This window comes from Dermacentor variabilis, chromosome 1, assembly GCF_050947875.1.
Source record: "Dermacentor variabilis isolate Ectoservices chromosome 1, ASM5094787v1, whole genome shotgun sequence".
In the NCBI taxonomy this organism is placed as follows: Eukaryota; Metazoa; Arthropoda; class Arachnida; order Ixodida; family Ixodidae; genus Dermacentor; species Dermacentor variabilis.
The window spans coordinates 214,530,030-214,543,439 of record NC_134568.1 but is presented as its reverse complement, the minus strand read 5'-3'; the positions used below and the strand labels follow the sequence as shown (position 1 = coordinate 214,543,439).

General features: G+C 48.1%; 1 protein-coding gene across 1 annotated transcript in view; it reads right to left on the bottom strand.

Annotated features, from left to right (window-relative positions):
* Positions 1-12,570, bottom strand: part of LOC142556995 (uncharacterized) — a 36,181-nt gene extending 23,611 nt beyond the window's left edge. The window contains exon 1 of the mRNA XM_075668502.1: positions 12,278-12,570. The gene's annotated coding sequence lies outside the window, so the exon portion shown is untranslated. The remainder of the gene's footprint in view (positions 1-12,277) is intronic.
* Positions 12,571-13,410: the final 840 nt, after the last annotated feature.

Genomic DNA, 13,410 nt, shown 5'->3' with positions numbered 1-13,410 from the left:
ACACACACACACACACACACACACACACACACACACACACACACACACACACACACACACACACACTCTCTTTCGTGGTGCCATAATTTAAACGCTATAAAACTGTTCTTCTGCACCACATTTTGACATGCTATGTTGGACTAGGCCCAACATAGCATGACCGCGGCTCAGCTTACTATTGCAATACATCGGCACTATATTGCAGGATCGGCCGACTTCTTCCGACATGTGATAGACGTCTCGACAGCTGCGCGCGCGTGCGTCCTTTCACACTCTCATTTGTGAAAGTGGCTCATCTCTTGTACCTTTTACAAACTTACCATTTCGTGCACACTGTGACGCACTCGCGTACGCTCAACACACCTCGAGTTAAATACCTCACAAGTGAGTGAAGTCCGGCTATAATGCTACAAAGAAATGCGTCACCGATGGCGGGATCGAATGCTCTGTCTTCCAGCACAGCAGCACAATGCTCTAACCATTAGGCCACAATTGCACTCATGCTTCTCTCGTGCCAAATTCGCACTTTGAAACATCTGGCGCGTGACAGCTAGCGTTGTGAGATGCTGTGTTAGGCTGCACTGCGTTCGGTATCGGCCCGTATTTTTCGTGAGGCGGTTGCTTATACAAAGCGGTTGAGGTGCGTTTATAATGCTACCGCATTAAAAGGAAAGACGAGGGACATGTAAGATGCCTGTCTAAAAAGGTGCCACTCGAACCATGCCGTTCCCGAAATCATTTAAGGAAAGTCTACATTTTGGAGAAAAACTAGAAAACACATGTCAGATTCAATGTTCACTTTGTATATCTATATCCAAGTGTTTGTAAAGCTGTATATGGGCGTCATTATCTTCGAGTTAAAACTCCTCTGGCGTCCTGTATATTTCTCTGATGAAAAAAAGCAACAGTTAAGACAGTGAGAACATGTGATGGCTTGCGGACTGTGTCGGCTAGGCGAAGAAGCAAGAAGCAAAATGGAGCGAAACTTAAGTGGCGCAGTCGAGCAGTACTAAGCAGTCGACGGCAACGAATGCCCTACATTTCGATTGGGGCATCGCGGACGCGTCGAGGCAGCCAGCGACAACTCGGCGGACGTCAACGTCATTTGAAAGCTGCTGCTGCCCACAGCAAGCCAACTATGAACAAGGGGTCGTGATAACCAGTTCATCAGCGTAGGGCGAGTTTTCTCAATCCTATATTCCTTGTCCGCGGGGATTCGAGACGAGGGTCATTGTCTATGCGCAACAAGCATGAACATGTTCCGAGCAAGTGAGATGCAATGTTCCCCTTGTCATATGTATACAACTGCTTGTAAATTGTCATATATACAGTTTAAGTGTCTTCAACTTACAACCTCCCTGGCGTCGTCTCTCTGATGAAAGTATACACGCAGCAGTGGCGACACCCACCATATCGAAGGCAATAGTTTCGTCTACGAAGCTGACAACGTCGGCTTAAACCAGTAGCAATAAACAAGGGGGCAAGGAAATTTAAGCGCCGTAATTTCGCAGCATTCAGTTGCACGCATATAAGTTTAACTTTCCTTTCGCGCCCAATTGACAATGACCGTGTCACTCCGATATTATGCACGTTACTAAAACGGTGCGGACGATATTGTAATCATTCCCTGTGTTGTTTGTTTTATTGTGCTTCGATTAATACTTTTTTTAATTTTCTTATATTTTTTAGACTTCCGTTCTCTATGTTTCCATTCGCCCGCAAGTATACCTCTGCCTTTATAAAATGCACAGTCGGCCCATGGCTTTGAAATTAATTAAATAAATATAATCATCTTAACGTTCCCGAACACCTCACGAATGTTTCGTACTTGTGCAGCAGCCACAACGATCTGCAGGAGTCAGAGGTTTACATATAGATATAATAAAAGCGGTTTCATTAAGATTTGATGTGCAATATGTATAATGGCGCAGTCCATATATGGAAGCCATGTATTGCAAGCAGGCCATGCGTCGTGTCATAGGAGAACGCCGGCATGCCACGGTGTAATGCATTTATACCACTGTGAAGGCCCTCAGCCTGCAGCGCATATATGACCACTGTTAAGTGCTCACCGCTCAACAAAGAGGATATCTTAGGCGGAAAGAGCCGTACGCATGAAAATAATTACTATATTGGGCGTAAACACGTTGCATCTATACAGTTGTCGTGCACTCACAGTGTTGCAGACGACGTTCTTTGGCACTTAGGCCAAGTTGCTCGAAATGAATTGCTCTGCTGTTGAAATAAATCTTAGCATGATGGTATCGTTCTAGAACGATGGAAATCTATAGTCGATTAATTCCGCCCTTAAAGCATGAAAAATGCCCCCTTGAATTACATGGTATCGCCCTAAAGCACTTTCCGGTTGTGCGTGGAAAGTAACGAAAACATTGATTCTCATATGTCCTGAATGGTTTCTATAGAATTATGGCAGTTACCACAACGCCGTGGCAGGTTTTCGACGGGGCAGCTCTTCTACTGACAACGTCATCGACTTCGTTACGTCTGTCCAACAACAAAAGAGCCTCAAGTGCATAATAGCTAGTAGTCACCTTCCTCGACATCAAAGGTACTTATGATAACGTCAGTCACGCAGCCATCTTGGACGCTCAAGATCGAGACTGCTGGACTAGGTGGCCGAATGTTCTGTGGACAAAGAGCTACCTGTACAGGAGATCAATTTTTGTGCAAACTGCGGACGGTCAAACTACGATCACTACACTTGCCATGACATACCGCAGGGTGGAGTTCTTAGCAGTTATGAATGAGTTATGAATTTCTAGAATGACGCCAGTTTAGAGATATGCGCCATCAAGTTTGCCGTAAAAATGCACTATTGTTCCATTTACTTTTTTTTTAACAAAACGCTTTCTTATGCATCGATGCACAAAAGTAACTACAACGCCCATGCATTTCGTTCCACCACTTTGGGAAATAATATTTCTAAACTGCTATCATCCTGGAAATTAAATTCAAGTGGATGCGTCTTGCAAGCTCATCGGCTGCAATTCCTAAATTGCAATATGTGCCATAATGTAATTAAGAAGTTAATTAGCACATTTTGTTAATTAGTTGAATATGTGTTTCGGTTTCTCTTGCTAGTAATGTGTGACTCTTAGAATAATCCAGCTCAGGGACAAGAATTACATGCTATCTGTAGCTGCAACGGGCGATTTTTAAAATTCCATGAAACTTAAAAATTATCACCCTGTATTTTCCGTGGCATTTTGGTCATTACGGCATTCTCGGCAACCATCTTGCCTATGAAGCTGCCCGATCAGCCCATGATAACGGGCAGACTGTGCTCATACCACTATCAGGAGCGGACGATGCCAGGAATTCAGCAAATTGTTCGCGACATCGCACTAGCTCTTTGCAATACTCCGGAATATTCTAATCGCCATTTTAGCATGCTCGACTCATCACTGCAGCTGCGATAACCATCAAACCACTCCCTCTGTTTCACTGCACTGCTGTGCTGCCTGCGACTTGGTGTAGCCTGCACAAATTCACACTCCTTTTTCACTGGAATGACGGACTTCCCCAAATACGACCACTGTAACAGTGAGGAGACAAACACCTGTGCCACTGCATCTGCTTTGACGTGCAACGCCAGCCTCTTCGGAGCGCGCACAGCCAATTGGAAAGGTTGATCCTTTGAAAAGCAAAAGTCCTGGGCGCTTGGCCTCGTCCATCATCAACCCAGAAAGCTACTTGTGCTCTAATGACTTTTCTGGAATCAACAGACCTGAAGAGATGCTTGCAGACACAGTGCGTCTAATACTGCGCAAATGAACTATCTCTCTCCTTTTGCCTCTTTTTTTCTCCTCATCTCCTCATCTACTCATCTCCTCTCCCCGTCCAGGGTAATCAACCGAACGTCCGTCCAGTTAACCTCCCTGAATTTCCTTGTTTATCTCTCTACAGCTGAAAGCAATTCTCGATTATTCAATCACGACGGCTAAATATGCCTAAATTCCCAGGTCTTATTACTGATCTTAGATCAAATCTTCAAGCAATAAAAAGTGATCACGGTCACTCTCCTGGGCGGTGAGAGAGAGAGAGAAAACAAGGGTAGGAAAGGCAGGGAGGTCAACCAGAACAGCATCCGGTTTGCTACCCTACACTGGGGGTGGGGGAAAGGGGAAATAGAAAGAGGAAGAAAGGGAGAGAGTAAGCACTGAGTACGTGTGGGAGGGACACCATACACAAGGACACTATAAACGGTCTGTTAAGCCCGTGCACTTCAAGTACCGCACTAGTGCACGAATCGCTTTTCGAGCCAGTGACGGGTGTGGCCACGGTCCGAGTATCTTTGACTCGGTACGAACGGTCTCGAGTCCAGTCTGCGTAAAGTTGCCCGCAGAGAGAGGGGTTGGACATCGTAGCGAGGGCAGGTACACAATAGGTGCTCGATGGTCTCCTCGCACCCACAGGAGTCGCACATTGGGCTCTCGGACATTCCCATACGGTAGGAGTACGCGTTCGTGAACGCCACTCCCAGCCACAAGCGACACAACAAGGTTGCTTCGCCGCGGGAAAGGCTAGATGGCAGTTGTAGCCGTAGCATGGGGTCCAGTTTACATAATCTGCAATTGAAGCCACTTGAAATCCAGAGATCTTGGGACTTCTTGCGCGCAAGTAGGCGAAGTTCTCTGACAGCGTCCGACCTCGCCAAAGGTGTTGGACGCGTCTTGGTATCTTCGTGGGCACACCGGGCAGCCTTGTCAGCTAGGTTGTTGCCGACGATGCCACAGTGAGCAGGAATCCACTGAAATATAATGTGGTGTCCTCTTTCCAGAGCATGGTGGTGCAGTTCCCTGATTTCAGATGTCATTTGCTCGTAAGTTCTGTGACGTAATGCGGACTTGATGCTGTGAAGGGCTGCCTTAGAGTCACAAAATACGACCCATTTCTCTGTTGGCTCTTCGGTGATGTACATCATAGCGGCATGGAGAGCTGCAAGTTCTGCCGATGTAGATGTAGTCGTGTGCGACAATTTGAATTTAACTGTAACGTTCTTGGCTGGAACGACGAATGCGGCAGTTGAGCTTGTGGGTGATGTCGAACCATCGGTATATATATGTATGCGGTCATGATACGTCTGGTGCAGCAATAGGAGCGTAAGTTGCTTCAGAGCCGGCGATGGATGATTGGACTTTTTTGTAATTCCAGGAATAGCAAAATTCACTTGAGGCTGTCGCAGGCACCACAGGGGAGAGGAAGGCTTCGCCGCCGGTGTAAAAGATGCCGGTATGCACTCTTGATGAGCGCTAATCACTCGTGAAAAGGTCGCTTGAGGTCTCTCGGCTGGTAGGGAGGCCAAATGATGGTCGGGGATCCTTGACAGATGGCGAATGTGCGCTCTGAGAGAGTCGACAGCTACATGTGTCTGGATTGTATGGTCTCCTGCGATGGCGATTGTTGCTGCTGTTGAGGTGCACCGAGGCAGCCCTAAACACGTGCATAGGGCTTGACCTTGTATGCTCTCCAAGGCGCGAAAGTTCGTCTTGCATGCATTTGACAACACTGGTAGGCTGTAACGTAGGAGTCCGAGAAACAAAACCCTGTACAGCTGCAACATAGAATGGACTGGTGTACCCCAGTTTTTCCCGCATAGAAATTTGAAGACCTGAGCAATGGCGACTAGCTTCTTCTTCAGATAGACACAGTGAGGGCTCCACGAGAGGTTGCGGTGAATGATGACGCCCAGAAAGCGATGCGTCTTAACATAGAATACAGCTTGACTATTGATGGTAACAGGATACGATGACATTTGTTTCCGCGTAAAACCAAGTAATGCGCACTTTTCAGTAGATACACTGAGGCCTTTTTCTCGGAAATAAGAAGCCGTCATGGTTGCCGCCCGCTGAAGCCTGGCTCTTAGCTGAGGGCGAGTCACCGCAGAGGCCCAGATGCAAATGTCGTCGGCGTATATTGAGACATGTACTGTCTGGGGTAGGTAATCCGCTAGTCCTACCAGGACGAGGTTGAACAAAATAGGGCTCAACACTCCACCCTGCGGCACACCACGGCAGATGTAATGGTCTGAAGTTGGGCCGTCTTCGGTCTGTAAGAAAAAACACCTCTCAGTCAAATAGTCCCGAATCCATTGATACATCCGGCCACCAACTCCAACAGCCTCAAGTGAGTTTAGTATGTCCTCATGGGCGACGTTGTCGTATGCTCCTTTTATATCCAGAAAAAGTGCCGCAGATAGGCGCTTGAGGCTTTTCTGATTTTGGACCCATGTTACGACGTCAATGACGTTGTCGATGGACGTGCGACCTCGACGAAAGCCTGTCATGGCACCCGGATAGATGTTGAATCGCTCTAGGTACCATTCCAAGCGAGCAAGAATCATTCTTTCCATCACTTTACCGACGCAGCTGGAAAGCGCAATCGGACGATATAATGCGAGCTCAAGCGGAGACTTTCCAGGTTTCAGAATGGGGATCAAGCGGCTCGATTTCCATTGTTTAGGAACGGCGCCGTTCTGCCAAGACTCATTGTAGTAGTTGAGCAGCTCATCACGTGCGTCATGTCCAAGGTGGCATAGGGCAGCATATGTGATGCCATCAGGTCCTGGTGACGAAGAACGCCTACAGGTCGCCAACGCAGCATCGAGCTCTTCGAGTGAAAATAGCACGTTCATTTCTGGTACACGTGCCTCAGGGATGTCATTTAATGCTACGTCATTATTAATTGCCACGGACCCAGCAACCCGTGCACAGAACTCTTCAGCCACTTGAAGTTCCGAGCGGAGTTGGTAGAGGGCCAAAGCAGCAAAGGGCTTCCTTTGATGCGGAGGTGAGCGAAGACCCCTAACCGTTCTCCATATGTGCGAGAGCGATTTTCGGGGATGAAGCGACTGACAGAATGTTTTCCATCGCTTATCTTCCAATTTATCCATGCGACGCTGGACTTTCTTTTGTATGCGTCGTGAAGCCCTCAGATCCAAGACGGACTTCGTGCGCCGATACCTCCTCTCCGCCTGTCGGCGTGCCGCACGCAGCCTCTCCAATTCCATGTCCAAGTCTGTTCGCCTTGTTGACCTTGTAAGCGAGCAGATGGATGTTTTCAATGCCTCTGCGATTGCTTCTTCGATAGTGAGTGAGAGGCCTTCCCGACATGTGTCATCCATATCCTTCTTAAATTTTCACCAATCAACTGTGCGCAAGACAGTAGAGGAGCGTTGCTCAACTCCTGTAATCTTTATGTATGTTGGAATATGGTCGCTTCCATGTGTTTCTATGTCTGTAAACCATTGGACGCTCGAGGCAAAGCGCCGTGACACCAAAGTTAAGTCCAAGCAGCTACTGTAGGTCGTGCCTCGCAGAAATGTAGGGCTGCCGTCATTGACACAGCACAAATTATGGTCGGTAGCAAAGGAGACAATGCTCCTGCCTTTGGAGTCAATTTTAGTGCTTCCCCATAGCTGGTGATGCGCGTTGAAGTCACCTGTGATAACCCAGGGGCCATTGTTTATTAGTAATATTTTCTTAAGTCGTTCGCTGTCAAAGTGACCCGCTGGGGATATGTAGGCTCCTATTAGTGTAAATGACACATTCTTCTTTTGGACATTTAGGCAGACATATTGGTTGTCGTCATGAGGCTCTATCGCGTTCGCGACATATGTTAAGTCCGTGCGGATGTAGATGATCACTTTCGTGCTCGCACCGCATGTGGACGAGACGAAAGATTCATAACCGGACAGTCTGAGTGGAGTTGATGTATTTGGTTCGCAAATGACCAGTACGGGGAAGCGATTTGTGAAAATGAATTGGCGGAAGTCTGATATACGGGTCCTTAGACCCCTGGCATTCCATTGAAGGATCGACGCACTTTTAAGTTCAGTGCGGAAGGGGACTATTGGTCGAGCCATGATGCTTAAACGATGCAAGCAAGCACTGGATTTAGTGCATCCAGTATTTGCAGAGCACTTCGAGCTGCTGGTGTTTGCAGCTTGTTCAGTATAATGCGCATTGTATTAATTAGCGATTGCAGCATATCAGCCACCTGCCTGTCCTGGTCGCACAAATCGCCGACAGTAGACGTCGGGGGTTGTCCAGCGAAATTTTGCTGTGATTCTGTTGGTGAATGTTGTCGTTTCGGTAGAGCCGGCCAAGATTCGGCAGATGTGGTCTTTTCAGTGGACTTGCTCTTCGCGGTCCTTTCCACATTGTCTGGCCTAGGCGGTGGAGGAGGAGGTGGTGTTGTAGGAAGTGGCATGCGCCTTCCTTGAGGAGCGCCGGCTTCCTGATTTTTTCGGCGGCTTCGCGATGAGATGAATGATCTCTCGCCATCTCTTTCAAGATGGCCATTTCCTTCTTAATATGTGGGCATTTCTTCGATGAAGCTTCATGTGATCCTCCGCAGTTCGAACAGTTCACTACAGTCGCGCCACATTTATCTGCAGCGTGGGGCTCTCCGCAGCGGGGGCATGCTGCCTGATTTTCGCAGACGCTGCTCACGTGTCCCAGTTTCATGCATTTGCGGCACTGAAGAGGTTTCGCAATGAAAGGCCGCACTGCATGTCTGAACAAAAGCTCACCTTACAGGGGGACTGTGCTGCGCCTTGTTCGGCATGTCGAAGGTGGCGGCTTATAGAGTGCGATAAAAGTGTACAACGCTCATTATGCATTTACAGTGGGTTTTCTATAAGGTAACTTTTCGTGGTCTGTTTGATATAGAAAATAATTCAAAATATCCGGGCTTAATACAAGCGACGTTGACTTCCTCCTTCGCGAACGCTAATAATGAGCGAGATAAATTAATCAGCCTACAGCTTTGCCATCCATCTTCGATTGTGTTGGGCACGAGATCGGACAATACCGCCGTCGCGTTAGCGTGGATGATGCGGTCGGAGGCTCGCTTTGAAATGCACATGGCGGTGCTTCGCTACTTGGGCCGGTTGTTTGGTAATGAAACGCGCTGACTAACGTGAAGTGATAGTATGTTGCCCTCCAACGCCACACTTTTGCACGAAATGCGCGGAACATTCTTACTAAACGTGAAAGGAGCGCAAAACGCAGTTTCTGTTTCTGTACATCTATGCTGATTTTTGTGGGTGTCCGGCTTGTGTTCAGCCTATTCTGTTGGCGCTGCTGGTGTGCAACGCAACTTTCTGCTATTCTTGCACTGGTTATAAAAAAAAATGCCTGTATTTCTGTGCAATGAAGTCGGAGTCGCTAGTTAATGTGACTCTACTTCATCGCTTGTGCGCATATATATATAGACAGCTATATTTTGCTTCTTTTTCGATTGTTTATAAAATACAAGGCAGTTAGGAAGTTTAGTTATACAAGGTGCGCCACTATGAGTGACAGCGAACTGGCAGGATTGTCGTGTTGCTCCACATACGCTTTTTAAATTTTTTCCGTGGTGTAACAGTAAAAATGTAGCGGTTTTAGCAAAGGACGTTTTAGCATGATTACGTGCATAAGAATGGTGCGAATAATTTTAAATTACTTTAAGTTCTAACCCTATTGCGTTGTTTTCTTCACTTATGAAGATGATGACCGCTGCCTTCCGTCAAGCTAACAACACGATGCTAAAGAGCACATTAAAATAGCCGGCAGTAACTCAGAATTGCGACGTCCTATGTCTAGCGACTGCAAGGTTACATATGATCCTCTTGTAATACTGTATTTTCGCTTCCCTTTCGTTGCAGATAATCAAAGTACTAAAGCGCGAAAATTCACTTGTGAGGCAAAATTATCTCTGCGTAGTGGGATATCCGCATAACAGAACAGCTAAGGATGGTCGCGCAACTACTAATCACAGTCACAATAACATTCATGCAATTATACACCTTAGTTAAATTGTATCATGCGGCATCATATGAACACTTAAAATGTTCTTTCCTATTGCTGAGTGATCTCGCTCAACCTCGTTGATGTTTCATATCACAAATATTGTGGAACGATATGCAGATATCGCTACAAAAAATCGCTAAAGCAGTGCGTTCAGGCATGCCAGCGACCACTTCATTTGTTTAAAACGACTCCAGATGTTTGCTAATGCCAGTATTGCTATTAAGTGTGTGCGCAGTAGTTTAAATGATTAAAGATTCCAAGTGCAAGCGTGAGACCCGTTTTCTTTCGGTGGCGCTGATGCACGCGTCATCCCAGTTGATCACGTGCGCAGCAGACGCAGCATGCTGTGCGAGAGCATTAGACGACACTGTCTTGTTCTTCACGCACCATTAAAATGTTACCGAAGCCTTCTTTCGAAATTCCTGGTTTCACCTATATGCACTGCAGGTATACGTGTTCGCAGTTTGCGCAAGGAATTTTGTACACAACCCCCGGAAGATAATTTCTCTCCAATTTGTCCTTGACATTCTTAATTCCGTGCCGGAACGTGTGCCACTTGTACGTCGTAGGTGCGCAGAACCGGAGCGAGCGATTCATTGAAGCCCGGCATATAAGGCACCGACGCCCGTTTTCGAGTAGAAAGGGTGATTGGTTGCGCCAGGCGTGCGTCAGCTGTCGTTGTCGAGTTCCTGAATGACGAAGGGTATCCGCCGGCATCCAGCTCCCGCCGAACGGTTTCCACATCGTTCTGTGCGTATTCCTGATTGGAGCAAGTCCGCTGGGCTCATCGCACAAGTGTCGACACGACTGAACGTTTATGGCCAGAAGGATGCGCAGATTTAAAGTTCCGAAAATGGCCGGTATGCGTACTTTCATCTCAAGTAGGCATACCGGGAGTGGTTCAATCTCAATCTCATATGGTTACCATGTAGTTTTGCAAGAATATCAAGAAACGGAAGGTAGCCGTCCAATTTATAACTACTAAGCATAACTAGAGATACTGAGTGAGTGCAACTGTATTAATTGTTTGTAGTTCCGTCTGCGTACTCAGCCTTAAAATTTAGATCGACGCTGTGTGGTCGTGCCATAGTATAATCACAGCGATGCTTGATTTGTACAAAATACGTTTGCTTAAAAAGTTGCTATCACGGATTGCTAGTTCGTAACCGTGATTCAAAACAATTATTTACAACGGCATAAATAACGCCCTCTCGTAATAAGACCAATCATGTATGTTGCCCACACTAGTCGTGACTCGTTCGTCAAAAGCAGGATTTCATTTATGTTGCATCTTAAGCAAGAATGACGCAGCATCCTGAATGCATAGACTAAGCCGACTGCTTGCGGGTGCAAGACTGCTTGTGGGTGCATTGTGCAATACGCACCGCCTTAACTAACCGTTCGTATGCCTCAGCGCAGATCCATTATAGGGGAGGGGAGGAGGGGGGCGTTCACCAGCGTCGAAGGAGAAAGAACATAAAAAAGGAGGTGCAAGCGAGCGGTGTGGTCTAATTAATCGCTCCGGGAACGCGAACAGGTCGCCAAAGCCGAAAACAGCCGATTGAGGCCGCAGCCGTTAATCCGGACATGCTGACACGCCGTGCCTGTTGGGAGCTCTCGAAAGGCCGCGCTGAAAACGTGTGCGTTGCGCGAATTAATCGTAACCCGGTCAGGCGAGCCGTTAACGATTCAACATGTCAGCCACAATCTTGCACGCGGAATCCGTCGGCCCAAATTTCAGTGATGCTACTTTTGTGTATGCAGCTTCGCACTTTCTCCCTTCTCTCCGATCGCGCGCAGTCGTCAGCTCTTCCCAGCATTCCCCTTCCACCCTTCAGCTGGCCCGTTCCCCGTCCCTCTTTTCCTGCCGCTGATCAACGAAGATCCGTGGGATGTCTCCCGCCACCTCTTCCGTGCGGCGCCCGTTAGCATGTAATCCGTATTTGAGACTACGTCTCTACGACATCGGTGGGTATTTAGGCCTAATGCTTACTCACACTGCCTCTTCCACCTCCTTCGAGAGTGTGGTAGTGGTGATGGGATCCCCAGATAGTAAAAAATAAAGAGACTTAACCGAATAGAAGAAGGCATAAGTAGATACACCGATGGAAGTTTCTTATGTATCCACTGTTCCTTCCTTTTTTTTTCTATTTACCTGAGCGAGCACACTGCGCACAATCCTTCGAGATGAATGAACTGAATGAAAGCTTGTGCAACGTGCGCGCAGACTCATACACTCGGTCAGGTGAATGGGTATACGCGCATCATTTCTCTCTCTCTTCAGGATTAGGCCAAGCACGGAGAAGAGAGGGATACAGGAAGTGGTCCAGGCGCTCGGCCCCTCGCTTGGACTCGGCGAACACCGTGCTCGACGAGCATCAAGCACCAGGCTCCCAAACAGTGGGAGCGCCTACGCGGTTGCAGCGAGCGCGCGCCGCCGCGACGAGGCGGCCGCTCACCTCGGGTCTCTGTGTCGGTGGCCGACGGATGACCCGCCGCCTGCTTCCGCCCGGCCCGCGTCCACCGGCGGCCGCAGCTCTCATCGCGGGGCTTCCCCGCGCGGCGCCCGGCTCTGCGGCGCGATGGCTCGGCTCGCTGCGTTCGGTCGTCGCGGCAACTTCCCGCAGCTGGCCTGGGCGCTGGGCGATCCGGGACCCTCCGTCGCCATCACCAGCCAGCGGATCGATGGCCGGAACGAGCGCGCGCGCCGTGTGTCTGTGCGTATGTGAGCTGCAACGCCCCGAGGCGTGGCAGCGCGATGCACTCTTTGGGCCAGCGCCGCTTCGTAGGAGGAGTGCTCGCGGCCGCGTAGGGGGCGCCCCTGAGCTCGCACCTTGGCGCGCGCAACATTCAGGCTAAAACAACGCCAGGCATGAGTGCCACCGCCCCTCTCGGTGCTCCGCGGTGTAGCTCACTGAAACGAACGTTCGCACTAGTGAATGTGACCAGCGGGCCGTCAGTGGGGTTCGTTTTTGCTTACTGCGATATTGGCAGTGGCTGACACCTCTGCGGAGGTTATATTAACAGTTTCCGTCCCACTATATCCCATTTACTATATTTGTTTATGCCCCTGCATCGTATCGCTACTTCATTGTGCTAACAATGTAGCTATAACTGACAATATTTCGAATAAAGTTATCTGGCACGCTATTTCATTCCATAGTTTCAAATAGTAACACCGCGCACACCTGTCTGTTTCTTTTTTTTTTCTATTTAGCATCAGTATTTCAAACTGTTACTGTATCCGACAGTAATCCATCCTACATTCGGAACTCTTCGCTAACAATTTGTTATGAAAAAGCTTTGCTATATCTTTCCCGAATATCAAGTTTCGAGCTGAATATGGTAGGTTGAGGACATGGTCATTCCGTTTTATCTTCTGTTCGTTTTTTCTACAGTATAATTTAACGAATTGCGCGCAGGCCACTCTGTCCAAACGAATAGCACCGATCTTTATTTTCGAGATCTCACTCGCAATGGCTCTGAGCTACAGAAATGAGAAATGTTGCAGCAAGAGATGGAACTGTTCAGTCATACGTACGTTGCGACAATTCGATTTTCCCTGTAAATCGTGCTTCGCATAGCTACAAGA